Source organism: Pan troglodytes, chromosome 10 (genome assembly GCF_028858775.2).
Source record: "Pan troglodytes isolate AG18354 chromosome 10, NHGRI_mPanTro3-v2.0_pri, whole genome shotgun sequence".
Lineage (NCBI taxonomy): Eukaryota > Metazoa > Chordata > Mammalia > Primates > Hominidae > Pan > Pan troglodytes.
Genome location: NC_072408.2, coordinates 64477648 through 64496035, shown reverse-complemented (window position 1 = coordinate 64496035; position 18388 = coordinate 64477648). Strand labels below are relative to the sequence as shown.

Sequence of the window (18388 nt, the reverse complement as noted above, 5' to 3'; positions counted from 1 at the left end):
CCCCCCACCTCCCTCCCGGATGGGGCGGCTGGCCGGGCAGAGGGGCTCCTCACTTCCCAGTAGGGGCGGCCGGGCAGAGGCGCCCCTCACTTCCCCGACGGGGCGGCTGGCCCGGCGAGGGGCTGACCCCCCCACCTCCCTCCCGGACGGGGCGGCTGGCCGGGCAGAGGGGCTCCTCACTTCCTGGTAGGGGCGGCCGGGCAGAGGCGCCCCTCACCTCCCGGACAGGGCGGCTGGCCGGGCGGGGGGCTGACCCCCCCACCTCCCTCCCAGACGGGGAGGCTGGCCAGGCTGGGGGCTGACCCCCCCCACCTCCCTCCTGGACGGGGCGGCTGGCCGGGCGGGGGGCTGACCTCCCCACCTCCCTCCCAGATGAGGCGGCTGGCCGGGCGGGGGGCTGACCCCCCCACCTCCCTCCCGGATGGGGCGGCTGGCCGGGCGGGGGGCTGACCCCCCCACCTCCCTCCCGGACGGGGCGGCTGGCCGAGCAGAGGGGCTCCTCACTTCCCAGTAGGGGCGGCCGGGCAGAGGCACCCCTCACCTCCTGGACGGGGCGGCTGGCCAGGTGGGGGGCTGACCCCCCCACCTCCCTCCCGGACGGGGCGGCTGGCCGGGCAGAGGGGCTCCTCACTTCCCGGTAGGCGCGGCCGGGCAGAGGCGCCCCTCACCCCCCGGACGGGGCAGCTGGCCGGGCGGGGGGCTGACCCCCCCACCTCCCTCCCGGACGAGGAGGGAGGACGCTCCTCACTTCTCAGATGGGGTGGCTGCCGGGCGGAGGGGCTCCTCACTTCTCAGACAGGGCGGTTGCCAGGCAGAGGGTCTCCTCACTTCTCAGACGGGGCGGCCGGGCAGAGACGCTCCTCACATCCCGGACGGGGTGGCAGGGCAGAGGTGCTCCCCACATCTCAGACGATGGGCGGCCGGGCAGAGACGCTCCTCACTTCCCAGATGTGATGGCGGCCGGGAAGAGGCGCTCCTCACTTCCTAGATGGGATGGCGGCCGGGCAGAGACGCTCCTCACTTTCCAGACTGGGCAGCCAGGCAGAGGGGCTCCTCACATCCCAGACGATGGGCGGTCAGGCGGAGACGCTCCTCACTTCCCAGACAGGGTGGCTGCCAGGCAGAGGCTGCAATCTCGGCACTTAGGGAGGCCAAGGCAGGCGGCTGGGAGGTGGTTGTAGCGAGCCGAGATCACGCCACTGCACTCCAGCCTGGGCGCCATTGAGCACTCAAAAATAGAGTATTAAATCCCCAAAGCTAAGGTCCTTCACAGAGTCCACTGCACCCTCCGCCACCTCCACTGAAACAGGCGCTGGTATCCACGGCTGAGAAACCCATACATGGTTCACATCACAGGACTCTGTGCAGACAACCCCCAGTACCAGCCCGGAGCTGGGTAGACTCACTAAGTGGCTAGACCCAGAAGAGAGGAAACAATCACTGCAGTTCGGCTCACAGGAAGCCACATCCACAGGAAAAGAGGGAGAGTACTACATCAAGGGAACACCCTGTGGGACAAAAAAGTCTGAACAATAACCATCAGCCCTAGACTTTCCCTCTGACACAGCCTACCCAAATGAGAAGGAACCAGAAAAACAACCCTGGTAATATGACAAACAAGGCTGATCAACACCCCCCAAAATTCCCACTAGTTCACCAGCAATGGATCCAAACCAAGAAGAAATCCCTGATTTACCTGAAAAAGAATTCAGGAAGTTAGTTATTAAGCTAATCAAGGAAAGACCAGAGAAAGGCGAAGGCCAATGTAAGGAAATCCAAAAAATGATACAAGAAGTGAAGGGAGAAATATTCAAGGAAATAGATAGCTTAAAGAAAAAACAATAAAAAAAATTCAGGAAACTTTGGACACACTTTTAGAAATGCAAAATGCTCTGGAACATCTCAGCAATAGAATTGAACAAGTAGAAGAAAGAAATTCAGAGCTCGAAGACAAGGTATTTAAATTAACCCAATCCATCAAAGACAAAGAAATAGAATAAGTAAATATGAACAAAGCCTCCAAGACCGCCTGGTATTATGTTAAATGACCAAACCTAAGAATAATCAGTGTTCCTGAGGAAGAAGACAATTTTAAATGCTTGGGAAACATATTTGAGGGAATAATTGAGGGAAACTTCCCTGGCCTTTCTAGAGACCTAGACATGCAAATACAAGAAGCACAAATTTGGGAAATTCATTGCAAAAAGATCTTCACCTAACCACATTGTCATCAGGTTACCCAAAGTTAAGATGAAGGAAAGAATCTTAAGAGCTATGAGACAGAAGCACCAGGTAACCTAATCTATAAAGGAAAGCCTATCAGATTAACAGCAGATTTTTCAGCAGAAACCCTATAAGCTAAAAGGGATTAAGGCCCTATCTTCAGCCTCCCCAAACAATTATCAGCCAAGAATTTTGTATCCAGTGAAACTAAGCATCATACATGAAGGAAAGATACAGTCGTTTTCAGACAAACAAATGCTGAGAGAATTTGTCATTATCAAGCCATCACTACAAGAACTGCTAAAAGGAGCTCTAAATCTTGAAACAAATCCTGGAAACACATCAAAACAGAACCTCTTTAAAGCATAAATCACAAAGGCCCTATAAAACAAAAATACAAGTTAAAAAGCAAAAACAAAAAAACAAAAATAAACAAAGTAGGCAGGCAACAAAGAGCACGATGAATGCAACGGTACCTCACATTTCAATACTAACATTGAATGGAAATGGCCTAAATGCTCCACTTAAAAGATACAGAACCACAGAATGCATAAGAACTCACCAACCAACTACCTGCTGCCTTCAGGAGACTCATCTAACACGAGGACTCACATAAACTTAAAGTAAAGGGGTGGAAAAATGCATTTCATGCAAATGGACACCAAAAGCAAGCAGGGGTTGCTATTCTTATATCAGACAAAACAAACTTTAAAGCAACAGCAGTTAAAGGAGACAAAGAGGGACATTATATAATGGTAAAAGGCCTTGTCCAATAGGAAAATATCACAATCCTAAACATATATGAACCTAACACTGGAGCTCCCAAATTTATTAAACAATTACAAACAGACCTAAGAAATGAGATTAAACAGCAACACAATAATAGTGGGGGACTTCAATACTCCACTGACAGCAGTAGACAGGTCATCAAGACAGAAAATCAACAAAGAAACAATGGATTTAAACTGTATCTTGGAACAAATGGACTTAACAGATCTATACATAACATTTCATCCAACGACCACAGAATACACATTCTATTCAACAGCAATGGAACTTTTTCCAAGATAGACCATATGATAGGTCATAAAATGAGCCTCAAGAAATTTAAGAAAATTGAAATTATATCAAGCACTCTCTCAGACCACAGTGGAATAAAACTGGAAATCAACCCCAAAAGGTACCTTTGAAACCACGTAAATACATGGCAATTAAATAACCTACTCCTGAATGAACATTGGGTCAAAAATGAAAACAAGATGGAAATTTAAAAATTCTTCGAACTAAATAACAATGATGACACAACCTATCAAAAGCTCTGGGATACAGCTAAGGTGGTGCTAAGAGGAAAGTTCATAGCCCTAAATGCCTACATCAAAAAGCCCGAAAGAGCACAAACAGACGATCTAAGGTTACACGTCAAGGAACTAGAGAAACAAGGACAAACCAAACCCAAACCCAGAAGAAGAAAGGAAATAACCAAGATCATACCAGAACTAAATGAAATTGAAATAAACAACAACAAAAAATATCTCTACTTTGATGATTTTTTTTTTTTTTCTGAGATGGAGTCTTGCTCTGTCACCCAGGCTGGGGTGCAGTGGTGCGATCTCGGCTCACTGCAAGCTCCGCCTCCCGGGTTCACGCCATTCTCCTGACTCAGCCTCCTGAGTAGCTGGGACTACAGGTGCCCGCCACCATGCCTGGCCTCCTTTGATGATTTTAGGTCGTATCCCTGGGCTATGGATTCCTGTTAATCTGCCTGAGCCTTGGGCTGCCACACCTGCTTTGCATTTTGTGAAACTTCTTCTAACTTAGCTTACTCATCACGTCCATAGAGCCTTAGGCATGATAATTTTTGCTACTGTTTCCTTGGTCACACTAATGTCTTTTGTTGTGATGTCCTATGTAGCTTTGCATATTGCTATTCAAACAGCTCAGTATGTGGAGAACTGGACACGCACAGCCAACCAAGCGTGGCTACTTCAGAACGGAATTAACACTGAGCTACAAACTGAAGTGGCAGTGTTGAAATCCATGGTTCTATGGTTAGGGGAACAAGCACAAAGCTTGCAGTTGCAGCAGCAATTGCATTGTCCTTTTAATCACACTCATATTTGTGTAACCAACTTAGAATACAACCGAAGTGAGTATCCGTGGGACCTTGTGAAAACCCATTTGCAGGGAGCTTTCACATCCAACGTCACCTTTGATATTGGTGAATTACAAAACAACATTATTAATTTAAATGGGCAAACACAAGACTTTCAGCCTTCTTTAGAAGACTGGACCGAATTCCAGCAAGGCCTGGAGAGCCTCAACCCTTGGACCTATCTAAGGCACCACATTAACATCTTATATGTAGGTCCTGGAATAATGTTTTGTCTCTGTCTTCTGTTCATAGTCTGTAAAATCAGATGGACCATCAATCAGAAAATGAGAGCTGCCCAGTCTGGCCTTACATTCTTTCAATTAATACATAAACACAAAGGTGAGATGTTGGGAGCCAAAAAGGCCAAAGTGATTGTGACCAACTCACCATTCCACTGGAGGCTATATGATCAAACAGCAAACTGTTTATCATGAATGCAGGATGTGAGCAAACTCACATTGTGCCCGCTGCCAAAAGGTTTGCTGAGGGCCTCACTCCCTGGTGCCGGGCTCCTTGAAGTTATCTACTGGGAAATCTAGCACCTATTGTTCAAAGAATGCAGTCTTGCAAGCCTGCTGTGAATCTAACCGCCAGCTGAAAACCAGCCCCCGACTTCTCGCTATCTCTTTTGTCTACTAAATATGGAGGGCTGTGTAAAGCTCAGGGCTCTTGTCCACTAGAGGCAAGGTGCCCCCTGACTCCTTCTTCTAAACATATTCTTTTGTCTTTGTCTTTTATTCCTGCATTCGCCCCCATTTGTTCAGTTCCCCCAAGGTCTGGGCAGGTTACAAATCGCCACTAAAGAACTTACTCATGTAACCAAATACCACCTGTACCCCAATAACTTATGGTAAAATAAAATAAAATAATAAAAATTGAAAAAAAAAACTAGAAGTTTTATATGACAAAAGATAAAATGAAGGACTGTATTAAAAGTCAGGTGAGAGACTTGGATAAAACATTTGTGACTTTTTAAATAGACCAAAGATTAATATCCAGGCTATTGCTCCTAACTGTCCCCCATCTGCAAAAAAATACCGACAAGCCCATAGAAAAAGGACAGAGAATCTGAATTAGTAATTCCTAAAAAGGGAAATGGAATGGGCTGATAATCTTTGAAGACGTGTTTAACCTCAAGCACTCAGCAGGTAGAAGCACATTTAGGGAATGAGATAGCCTCAATATATTGGTAAAAATGTGAAAGGCTGATAATAGCTGGCCTTGGTGAGGTTAGAAATAAGCACTTTCAATGTGAGGGATGGTAATATAAATTGACACAACCTTTTTGGAGGTCAGCTTCTTAGTTGAATCTCATGAGAATGCTACTTTAATATTTCTGGTAATAGTAAAATATTGGAAATAATGTAAGTAGCCATCAATAGGTAGATGGTTAAATAGACTATAATATGTCCATATTATAAAATATAGCTATACAGCTATTTTTCTTTTTTTCTTACATTTCCTCTGACCGGCTTTAAAATATATATGTAAATTCCCTTTATAATTTATTTTATTACAATTATTTTTTTTTTTTTAGAGACAAGGTCTCACTCTGTTGCCCAGACTGAAGTACAGTGACCTAATCATAGCTCACTGTCACCTCAAACTCCTGGTCTCAAACTGTCTTCCCACCTCAGCCTCTAAAATAGCTGGGATTACAGGTGCTCACCACCATGTCTGGATAATATTTTATTTTTTTGTAGAGTTGGGGGAGTCTCACAATGTTGCCCAGGCTGGTTTCAAACTCCTGGCTTCAAACAATTCTCTCACCTCAGCCTCCCAAAGCACTGAGATTATATTAAATAGGTGTGAGCCACCACACCTAGCCTATGCAGCTTTAAAAAGAATGGAGAGTCTATTTATAGATTTTTAAATATCCCCAAGAAATGATACTAATTAATAAAATGAAATTACCAAGCAATACTTGTAGTATGATCTTATTTTTTCTTAAGAAATCCAAAACATATTTTTTTTTTTTTTTGAGAGACTCTGTCGCCCAGGCTGGAGTACAGTGGCACAATCTCGGCTCACTGCAAGCTCCGCCTCCCAGGTTCATGCCATTCTCCTGCCTCAGTCTCCTGAGTAGCTGGGACTACAGGCGCCCACCATCATGCCTGGCTAATTTTTTGTATTTTTAGTAGAGACGGGGTTTCACTGTGTTAGCCAGGATGGCCTCGATCTCCTGACCTCGTGATCTGCCCGCCTCGGCCTCCCAAAGTGCTGGGATTACAGGCGTGAGCCACCGTGCCCGGCCTAAGAAATCCAAAACATATTTCTACATGTAAATGCCAAGGTATGTACACACATATGACAGGCACAGAAGATTACACACCAGCCGCCAATGTTCACTAGCTCTGAGGAGGAGTGTAACAAGCCCCTCATGGACCAGCGGTGTAACTCCAGATGAAGAAACAGGTAGAATTTTAGAACAACCACATGGGAGAAAAAAGTAGGATTTTCATGAAATCCTCCCATTTTTGCACAGCACAGAACTAACTGGCTTTCTGAGACTAGGGCTTCCTAATGACAAAGAGAGAGAAACATACTGAAATCAAGAAAGAGATCAAAGATGATTAAGAGAACACAGTAATTCTGGAGATTGAAGAAGCCAGCATACATACTATAGAGATGCTCTAGATTCTCGGTGACCTGGGAATTAAGGTGTCACAAAACACCTGCTCAAGGAAGACTTACCAGAGGTTCCCAAAGTATGGTCCTGGACAGGTGGTGTTATCGCCAGGAAAGTTAGAAATGTTATAATGCAAATTCACAGACCCTGACCCAGACTTATTGAATCAGAAACTTGGGTATGGGGCCCAGCAAGGTTTTAACGAGCCTTGCAGGGATTTGATGTTCACTTAGGTTTGACAAACACAACTTCAGACGGGTGCTTCTAAAGTTAAACACATGCGAATCACCTGGGAGAGTGTGAAACAGCGCGTTCCGATTCAGCAGGAAAGCCGGGGAGCCTGAGGTTCCGCATTCTCACAAACTCCCAGGTGATCCTGCTGCTGCTGCTTCTCAGCCGCACGCTGAGTCACTTTTGAAAGAAGATGGAGTGAGCATTTAATGACTGGAAGGCTTCACAAGGAAATAGTCCAGGAAAACACAAATAGCAGCATCAGTTTATCTCCACTGGCATTTCGAAGAATAGGAGCAAAAAAAATGCCGCTCTCTTTCAGTAGCGTGTTGCCTGGTGTTCTGTGGATGCTTTCACCAACAGCAATATCTGTGCATGTCTATAACTGAAAGCTGCAAGCATTACTTGCTACCCCTAATTTTTGTTAACCACTTCTCTTTGCAGATGCAGAAGCTGAGGCTAGCACACAGACCTATTTTTGTTCCAATGTCACAGAGGCCTTGGACAGACTGAGTTGGCAAAAGTCTCCTGACTGCGTGGCTGGAGCGCTTCTGCAGGGCCCTTGAGGCTGTTTTCGTCAAGCCACAGTGGGAAGTAGTGACAGAGCGCATGAGATTGACATTGCTGTGGCTCAGTCATCAAAACTGGACCAGCTCAGTCTCCAGGCTCACTGGTGAATAATAGGAATCTTTGTCGTCCTTTCCATCAGAAAGCATATTACTTAAAACCCCTTGCTAACTCACAGGGTGAGCTGTCCTGTCACACATCATATGGAATGGAAACTAGCAACTGAATATAGCAACACACCTCAGCAAACTCAGACTGAGATGTTTACAGGCCAGCCCAGCCCAGGAGGAGGAAGGGGCTTTTATTCCTAAATCAAGAAGTTTCCAGAAAAAGGGAAATAAGGCTTAGGTGTGTTATGCTGAATTTTGGGCACCTGTCCCCACCAATAACTTGGCATCCTGAAAATGCTACAGCAGGACTCCAAGGGCCAAGAATGCCTGTTCTCTACACAGCTGAGGGATGGCCAGTGGCCTCATTGCAGAGCTGCCACTCAAAAACTGAAAGATGCCAAAAGGGAAGAGCTTGCTCCACGGATAACTTGTTTGTTTACCGACTCTGGGGATGGAGAGAGACACATTACTCAAATAACAAATGCCATTTCCCCTGCACACCCTGGAAAGAGTGCTGCACCTGCAGCCTGTGGTTTAACTGTAGCAATGCAGGTGAGCAACTCAAGTGCATTTCTGTGATGGCAAACAGCAAGGTGGGCATAGTGAGTAGTGAGTTTCCTGGCTTATGGGGAGCAATCAGAATTATGGCCTGAATGCATTGGCACAACTCTGCCTGCAGTCCAGGAAGCTTTTCTGTTGTAAAGGTCTCCTTTCTAGACCACCTTTGAAGTCATAAATTAGCTAAAGTGGAGTTGGTGTGCACTTGCTGGATCTGGTGGTGTGTGCTTGGATGCCTAAACAAGAGGAGTTGCCACTACTCATTTTAGCCAAAGACTCAGCCAGAATCCTATGCTTTAGTGGGACTGGGAATGTGATGGTGAGAGGGAGGTAAGAGGATGAGTCTTGCACAAGCTAGACTCATTAGTCACATCTTTCCCAACCTTTGATGTGCCTGGTAAATGATGTCTGCCCAAGTGCTGTGAGGGCTTGTCTTCAACAGGAGTCCAGATCTGCTGCTGCAGGAGGGGAGATGAGGACCCTTGCAGCCCTAAGGGAAGGTGCTGAATACCACTCTCTCTCTCTCTCTCTGTGTGTGTGTGTGTGTGTGTGTGTGTGAAAGCACCCACTGTTCAGATTCAGATAAACACGTTTCAGCTCTAGCACACCCACGAGTACCTGTTCTCCTCCCTTGCACAACAGCAGCTTACAGAACAGAGAACAAAACTTGAACTGTCATAAACTGTGCTCTGAGGGGAGGAAAAGGCTGGCTGACAGTGGGAGCTACTCCTGCTCAGAAATGAAGGGGAGGGACTCTGTTTTCTTCTGAATATAAAACCCTAGTGAATTTCCAATAATGCTGGGTGATGACAGGAAGGCATCAAAGCCCTAAAGGCTGGTAACTGAGCTGCCAAGCCAGGCTCTCCACATGCCGACATTAAGAACAGTGGCAAGGCGTTAGCGTCTATCCTGCCCCTGCCAGGCCCTGTCTTTATCTCCACTTTCCTCCCTTCCCTTTTTCTGCTGCTTCCTCTTCTCTCTTGTTTCCTCTCCCCTTTCTAGACCTAAAAGCAAAGAGTGTCACCCTCCAGATGTCCCTTGGCTACACCGTGGCCCTGGGTTAAGGAGGTAACTGGTTCTCCACAGCTCACAAGAAATGGGCCAGGGCCAACACGCGTGTGGCCTTGAGCCTAATGCCAGCCTGACCACTGTGCGGGTTGTTGTCTATTTTCAGTGCCTGGATTCTCCTCTAAAGATGAGGATAATGGTCCCTCCCTCCCACACCTTCACAAGGATGATTCCAAGGACAAGCAAGATTGTTCTTCAGAGCACGCCTCAGAGGAAGGGCATGGTGTGAGTGCTGGGCATTGTTAGGATTGTTCGTTTACCTTCCAGGGTCCCTCGCTGGAAGTGACAGGGGTGTGCATTTACAAAATAATTCTTGACCCAAAGTACCTCTTGCTTTTAAAAGAAGACAGGTAGTTTTTGCTCCCATGATATCTCAAGTGGCACTTAGATTGCCGGGGGCCTGTTGTCCAGTAAGTAATGTCACCTAGCGGGGTTATGACTGGTTTGGAGTCTGGGTCTGAGAACTGGGGTAAACCACTTCTTCATGTCTTAGTCCCCTCATGCATAAAACAGAGGGATTGCACAGGGTGATCACTAAAGGACCTTCCAATGTTAAGATTTAAAGGGTAAATGGCTCTTTGATAAAGAGAGATCATAGAAAAGTAAGAACCACACAGCTTAACCTTCCAGGGGACAATTAAGATGCTTTAATGTGAAGTGAATGACGATGTGGTAGAGTTTGATGTGAATGTAATAGCATAGGAAGGCCGGAGGGCATGGGGGCCTCTCAACCTCATACTCTGTACTAGATGCGGCATCTGGAGCATCTGAAGAGGGGCTAAGAGATTCAGTCCTCACCCCAGCTCTCACAGTTGAAGATGTCTCAACTGTGAAAAAGAGACAGGGAGTCCCTGACTCTCTGTCTGCTCCTTCACTCGTTACTCCCATGTTGGAAGGCAGGGAAGGAGGAAGGCCCCAGCATCTTCCATCACTGCTGCAGACACCGACCAACCCTCCTTCCTCCCCACTCCTCTGCTTCAACTCTCACCTGAGTCCCCACCCCAAACAGCCCTCTGCTAGCCATTAGGTGTTAGCTGCACTTCACCTGCAAAAGGCCTTCCTTTGCCAGTTTTTGTCAAAAATGTTAGCATAGTGTTTGCATAAATTTGCAGGTTTGATTCAAGAAGCCCTGATTCCAATAGTGTAGGAGAAAATACACTGACTGCACCTGGAGTCAAGGAGGCTTTCAGGAGGGCACACTTGATTCGCCACACAGGGCTCGAAGAGGCACTCAGTATGTGAGGCTGGGATGCCCAGACAGAAGCTTCCCTCACGATCCAGGAAATCGAAACTTTTTCAATGTTGGCTTGAAATCATGGCTAATAGGAATAAAAAAGCTCTTCTCACCCTGGGGAAGACTGGGGAGGTAGGGAGGGGAAGAGTTCCCAACTATTCCATCCAAGAGGGGGCAAGGAAGGACAGTGGCAAGCCCAAGTCTGGAGCTATTTCCTCCCAATAGTGAATGTCTGGTAACTTTACCCAGAAGTTCTGATTTTTCTCGTTAGTCAAACAGGACTCTGACTTCCAAGATTAGGCTAAATCCAGAGCAGTTTGGGGAATGAAGGAATCTGGCTGAACAATGGAAGTTGGAATCATTGCCCTACCATCAGCAACTCCTTAACAGAAACAAACTCCTCTGCCCACTCGTCATATCCACAAACTATTTTCATAGAAGAGAATGTCCCAGCTAGAAATGCAAGTGGACGAGTGCCAACCCGATAAGGCTAATGATTTGCAAGTGGAGACCTCTGAGCAACTTGGTAAAGAAAGCAGGGCTCGGCCTTCGCCCGGGAGGCTTGGGACCCCTGACCACCCCCTACCCCATCACCAATAAACCTCTCAGAAGGAGGAATTCTGTGACAGCCCTCAGAAGAGAGTGGCTATCCACTGGCCACAGCGATGATTAAAGCGAGGTTCATGCCACAGAAGAACACAAAGGTCACCAAAGCTGTCTAAAGCAGACACTGAATTTATTATTCGCTGAAGAAGGGGAGACACTCATTTCATTAAGAAAGGTCAGAACAGCTCTCCAAACTGAAGGTGAACAGGACAGATACACTGTGGAAAAGAGGACATTTTGTTCAAAGGTCTGATTGGCTCAAAAAGCAAGTTGTAAACTCTCTTTTGGGACTGACTGCTTTTCTGACTTTGTGTCACAGAGGCATGAGAACAGCTCGTGGGAGATTCTGGATGGATCTGACCTGTGGTGCACGGCCCTGGCAGCCTGGTGTCTGTGCCTCCTCTCGAGGTGAGATTTTTCTCTGGCACCCACTTGGGTTAAGGTGAGGAACCCTGGAGCCCATGGGCCTGCTGCATGGCTCTGCACCCATCACCCGGCTCTCTGATCCTCACTGCCTAGGATGGAGAGATATGCAGCCCTCCTGGCTGCAGGTATGAGGAAACCACATGAAAGCTGTTAAAGAAATTTGTTAGCATGTAGCCATCATATTTTCTAACCAGGAAAACTGAGTCACAGAGCTCCAAGCCCCAGTAAGTTGGAGGATACATTACTAAAATGCTCCTGAATAGGCAAAAAAAAAAATAAAAATAAAAAAAATAAAGAAAAGAAAAAGAAAAAAAAAGGCAAACTGGAAAGAGCTAACCCCAAATTAATCATGTCTAAATCCCAGTGGTAGGTTTGCAGGAGATTTCTAACTTCTCTTCTGTATTGATTTTCTGTATTAATCTTTTCTGTGTTGGTGTTCTGTATTCTCCAAATTCTTTACTATGTGTGGTTTTGAAATCATATTTTTTTAAAATTTGATTTTTAAAGGATGAGCTCCAGGTCAAGGTTGCTATTAAGTCAAAGGTATGCATAGTTCTGGCACAGTGACTCACGCCTGCAATCTCAGAACTTTGGGAAGCTGAGGCAGGCAGATCACTGGAGGCCAGGAGTTTGAGACCAGCCTGGGCAACATAGAGAGACTCCATTTCTACTAAAAACTTAAAAAGTTAGCTGGGCATGGTGGCATGCATGTGCAGCCCTAGCTACTCAGGAGACTGAGGCAGGAGGATTGCTGGAGCCTGGGAGTTTGAGGTTACAGTGAACTATGATCCCTCTACTGTATTCCAGCCTGGGTGACAGAGGGAGATCTTGTCTCTATTGAAAAATGATAATAAAAAAAAAGATCTGTGCTCAGCAAAGTCAGGATATTATCCCAGAATCAGAGTTGAGAATTCAGAGCTGGTGGCTACGTCTGGCAGCCCTATGCTGGCTAGAGCCCAGGGCTCCATCTCCAGCATCCCAGTCCAATTACCCTCTTCCTCCTTAGCAATGAGTAATACACCACCTCTTGAAGCCGCATGCTGGTGTCTCCTCCTTGACAATTTCTTGTGCTTGCTGTTCTCCGCCTTGTTACCCAGTGGCCCTGTGCCACATCAAGGACTTAGGCTTTCTATTTCCTCCTAGGACCCTCCCTGAGTCCCCTCAGCCTCTTCACTTGCTTCTCCGTGGCCCATCCCATCAGTTACTTCAGCAATCCCTCATCCCCTTGACCTCACCGTCTGCCCCTGGGGACAATCACAGGAGGACTCCCCTTGACTCAGTCCAGCTGCCACCTTCTCTGTCCTGTGTGGGGCGGCTGAGCGCTGCTGAGACCACACGGCCTCATGGATCTAGACGGGTATGAGCTCCTGGCCTCTGCTTCGTCCTTGGTGCTGCCCGTAAGTCCTGTGGTCTCTGGCCAGCTTTATGTCCTACTCCCCCAATGGCTATGACAGACCCTCGCCGGTCTCCTGAAGCTTTCTTTCCTACTGACTCGCCCCTCGCCAGCCCCAGCTCCCAGCGACCTTGCCCTCTGCTTCAAGGAAGATGAAAAGTTTCTTATGTGGGAGGAATGTTTGCACTTTCTAGACTCCCTCTGCAGAGACCCTCTTCCTGGCAGCCTCTCCTTCTACAGCCATGGGAAAGGGCCTTGCTTTTGAGTAAAGCTAATGCCTCCTCACAGCACTGAGTCCCCTCTCATCCCTCTTTCTCAGGGAGCTTATTCCATTTCTAGTCCTCTCATATTTTAAATATGAAGCCAGAATACAGCCATGGAACTGCTTCTCCCTCAGAGCCTCCAGTAGAAAGTCACCCCGCCAACACCTTGACTTTGCACTTCTAGCCTTCTCAACTGAGAGAGAACGAATGTCTGTTGTTTTAAGCCAGGGAGCCCTAGGAACCGAATACACCAACTTTCAAGGGTGTCATCCCACTGACCTCCAAGCAGGCCTGGATCTGTCTGTGTGTTGTCTCAGTTCTGAAAGCTCCCATGAGCCTGCAGAGAAACTGTAGGGTCTTCCTGAATTGTGCCTGAGGAGAAGACAGAGACTCAGAGGATTGCCCAGATATCGCCCCTCACTCCTTCTAAACTCTGCTGGGCTCTCCCACTCCCCCAGGAAGGCTTCCCTGCAAAATCCTGCCCTGCAACTTGTCCCCTACCTTTTCAAGTGCCACCTGCCCCTGTGAACTTGCATGGATTGCTCTGTTCTTTGCACAAGAGCAGAAACGTCTGCCTGAGGTGCAGCTGAGTGCTGCTGCTCCTAGTGGCTGGGATTTCTCTGACACACAGCTCCCCCTATCTGCCAGGGAGCGGTCTCACTGACACCTGGGCAAGCAACTGGAAGAAGCTTCAGCCCCAGTTCCAAAGGTTCACAGTGACTGGCAGCTGGTGTTGAGACAGACCCGCCTTCTGCAGGTGAACTGTGGTGCTGGCCTCGATTGTCCTTTTATAGACATTACCTATTGTGAGGGGCATGACTTTCACCCTCCTGCCCCACCAGTGTGGCAGTGCATTTTTTATTCTTTATATTTTATTGATTTTATGTATTGGTGAATTGAAGATATGATTCTTCCTGCCCAGCCAGTTTAGTGGTGAGTTATTTAGCCTTTGAAGCTATTTGTTTCTCTGTGTTTCATGAAATGAAATGCAGATGGAATTAAACATATGCTTCTTTGGGGGAGTGGGTTTAGCACCAAAGGCTCTCCAGAAGGAGGTGCTCAGGCCAAGGAGGGCTCCCCTGCTGAAGAGGGGAAGGAGGAGTCGCCAGGAGCAGCCACCCTACCTATAAAATTCACTGCAGCCATCCTCAGGGAGACCTGTGGGCTGTTTAGGAAGACAAAGCTCTGTGAAGTAACTGCCCCACAAGCTAAGTTTGGCTTGTGTGGACCTGTGGAGCCAAAGAGGGGCGGTGCTGACCAGGAGAGGAGCCACTGGGAGTCCTGTAGAAGGCCTCCTGGCAGCCACGGCCTCCCCACTGTCCCCAGCAGCAGCAGTGCATCTTCAGGCAGCTCTGACTGCTGGCTCCTGCAGACTCAGACCCCCACCCCTCTGCAGCAGGAAGTTTACTGCTTCTGGGAACCCACAGGATGTGAGAGAAAACAACTCCATGGGGCTGGGAGCCTTGGGTTTGAAAGTTGGACCTGGCACCCACTGGCTTCACTTTCTTGAGAGTAGAGTGGAAGGCAATCCCGCCCAACCTCCCACACACCATGACAAGCGCCCGTGGGTAATAAATGGAAAAGTGCTTTGTAAAATGCTCCCGCTATGTGAAGGATTTATGCTATAAATCCTTAGAATGACTCATCTGAGCTCTTAACCTACTTTCTTAGCCCTTAAATGTTTGCTTTTCAACAGGGATTCCTGAGCCCTGGCTTGTTCTTGAATTTGCAGGAGCCACAGACCCTTCACCCCATGCCAACTGACCAGAGGCCTGATGCTCCTGCCCTCTTCTCTCCCTGCCCCTCCAACCAGAAGACCTCTGGCCAGTCGCCATCCAGGGACCTGGCATGACCTCCCCAGCCTTCGAGGCAGTGATCTGGATGCCCAGAGAGTCAAATACAGAGAACCAGGGACAGGCACCCCAGCTGTGGGTTCTCAGAGTGGGCTCATGTGAAGGAGTGAGAAGCAAGGAGCACAGGAACCTCTCTCTGGCAGCCCACCCCTCTGTGCCCACGGAACCCGCTGCTGAGGGCCCAGCATGAGGACTGTGCGCAGCCTCCCCTGAGACCCTCACTCACCAGGTACTTGCAGATTTCCTCCAGGACCTACATGCATGTGGTCGCTGAGCGTGGCATGCGGCAATGGCTGGATGAGTGAGGACCAGCCAATCATGTCAGCCCACACTGCCAGAGCCTTTCCCCAGGCCTATGGGATGGAGAGAAGGGAGGCCTCAACCTCACTCCTGTGACTCTCCAGCCAGGGGGCTGAGTGGAAGCCCTTCCGTCATAAAGAGAGGGCAGATATATTCAGAGCCACCCAGAGGACAATGTCAAAGAGGTGAATGTAGAGCCTACAGGCAAGGCTGGGCTCATGGAAATGGCCACAGGGAAGGGGCCCTGCTCTCAAGGAAAGGGGACACATATCAGGCCTGGCAGTGGTCAGACAAGTGACAGCCAGTGTACCTGGAGCACTTCCATGTTATTTTCCTGAATGCTGAGCACCAATGGTATCAGAAGTGTGAAAAAATTTTGGGGGGTGATGCCTCCAGGCTTATATGTTTTTAGTTGCTGCAGCATGTGGCCCACAGCAGAGGTGGCTGAGATCCTCACCTTCTCCTGCTCCTGCCAGGAAGCGCAAAGTGGAGATGAGAGGCAGTGGCTTCCCTGGCCTTGCCTGGCCTGGCTTCCGTCCTTCCACGTCTTGGTCTCCGTGTGCAAGGGGCCCCAGCTGTACTGTGCTTAGCTGATGCATAGACAACATGATGTGTGTATGTGAGGGGTTCTCACATACACACAAGAGACCAAGAGACCAAGAGCTAAGAAGCCCGTTGATGAAGGCACAGTGCTAGGAAATAAGGTCATCATTTCAGTTCTACCGTGGACTATATCCGCAGCTTGTGACATTGTTTCCAAAGTGTTCAAGCAATTCTCCTGGCTCAGCCTCCTGAGTAGCTGGGATTATAGGCACCTGCCACCACACCTGGCTAATTTTTGTATTTTTAGTGGAGACAGGGTTTCGTCATGTTGGTCAGGCTGGTCTCAAACCCCTGACCTCAAGTGATCTGCCTCCCAAAGTGTTCGGATTACAGGTATGAGCCACAGCGCCCAGCCCTGCACACCTTTAGACCAAGTATTCATGTCATCTACCTGCCTGTCCATCCACACACTTGTGTACTTACCTTCCTGACACTGGCTTAATCTGCTATTTTATTTTCTTGGCTACCTACTACCTATGAGTAGGTTTCCTTGCCTTCCCTTGGCATGCATGTCTTCTGACCTAGACCTCTGAGGTACCAGGGAATTTCCAAAGTTGCTTCCACAACTTCTTCCCACCTTCCTGATGGTTTATTCACAGCTTCAGAAGAAGCTCTGTGCTCCAGAAACTGGTCCCCACCCTCACCTTGACACATAAGCCAGAGACTTCACAGACTAAGAACAGGTCCCTTCCTCTTGTCCTCTTGCACCCTCTAGAGAGCTCTTTCCCTCCATCACTGGGAAGGTGTATGTTGGACGGGGTGGGAGGTTGAGGTAAGTGAGTCCCTGCCCTCCTGATAGGAGAGAATCACTTAATGAACTAAGCTCATTCGCAGATGCCTGGGGACTTTCCTTGGGGATCAGCCTTGGAACCTTCTCTTTCCAAAAGCCACAAGGAGAACTGGAGGAGATGTGTACCTTGGTCCTAATGACTGTGAGGTACTACAACCCAGAAAGGGTCATCAGGAAGCTGTGGGTTAAATCACGTCTCTACAAACTGCCTCCAAGGAGCTTCCAGGTGGCAGTGGAGAAACATATCACCTGCCAGGGTACAGATGCCTGAGATGGAAGCATTAGTTTGATCAGAGAACAAGGGCAGCAGTGGGTGGGAGTGTTCTATGGATTCTTAATTCTCCTAATTCTTCTCACTGGACAGCATCACTTATGGGCCTGGTGTGGTGGCTCATGCCTGTAATCATAGCACTTGGGAGGCTGAGGTGGGAGCATCACTTGAGCCAGGGAGGTCTATGCTGCAGTGAGCCATGATTGCGCCACTGCACTGCAGCCTGGGGGACAGAGTGAGACCCTGTCTCAAAAATAAAAAGGAGATTATGCAGAGGGTCTGAAACTAAGAAATTTAGCTCAAGATGTAGACAATAGAGCATGGCAATTGGAAGACTGAATGTGCTGAGCCACCCTGTACACAAGTCCCTATAAAAATCAGAAGATGTCATGGCAGGTGTGCCCAAGGACGTGTAGTTTTCTCCTCACGAAAAGAATGTCTTAAGCACTGTAAAGAGGTCAGTGCAGGGGTGAACAACACCAATTTAAGCATTGACATGTGTTGGGGTTTGTGATGGCTGCGAGAGATGCAACCATGAGTGAAATTCCTCACTATTCCCAGAAAGCTAGTGTGTAGAAGGAGAGAGATACAGCTGAGATTTGGATTGACATGTGGTAGGGAGAAGGGGGATGTATGCACGGGTACAGGAGGTCAGTGGGGAGGGGCTTGGGTTAGAGGTGAGGCAAGGGACAAGGGAGGCTTCTTGAGAAAGGGATGTCTGCACTGCATTTTGAAGAATGAGTGGGAATTTGGAGACTGAGTGTGAGAGGCACTGCAGGCAGTGAAGAACCTGCATAACATCCTCTGCCATATGCAGGGCAGGGACATCAAGCCACTCTTCTGCAGTATTGCCAGGCAGCTGCATCCACTGATTAATGATGTATGTGCCCAGGTCCCTAGGATCAGTTGGACACAATATGGGCTTAGCTTAGGATACTGGGTTAGGGCAAGGCACCGTGGTGTGAGGCCTAGGTCACCAAGGGACAGAAGAAAGGAGACTTGGCTACTTGAAGCTGAGCATAGGACATGTCCCAAATGCATTACTTACCCCATGCAATGGAGCACACACTCCTCCACTGACTCACCAGAATTTTCTGGAGGAGCCACTGGT

The 18388-nt window shown here is 48.3% G+C and overlaps 1 long non-coding RNA gene across 5 annotated transcripts in view; it reads right to left on the bottom strand.

Annotated features, from left to right (window-relative positions):
• The window catches only part of LOC104001578 (uncharacterized), a 60568-nt gene extending 46393 nt beyond the window's left edge, over positions 1-14175 (bottom strand). For 2 of the 5 annotated variants that reach the window (XR_008538487.2, XR_010148332.1), the window contains exons 1-2: positions 13962-14175; positions 13740-13832 (exon numbers count right to left, since the gene is read on the bottom strand). This is a non-coding gene — a long non-coding RNA (uncharacterized LOC104001578). The remainder of the gene's footprint in view (positions 1-13739; positions 13833-13961) is intronic. The other 3 variants (XR_008538489.2, XR_010148333.1, XR_008538488.2) reach the window with 2 other exon arrangements.
• Between the last annotated feature and the right edge of the window lie 4213 nt (positions 14176-18388).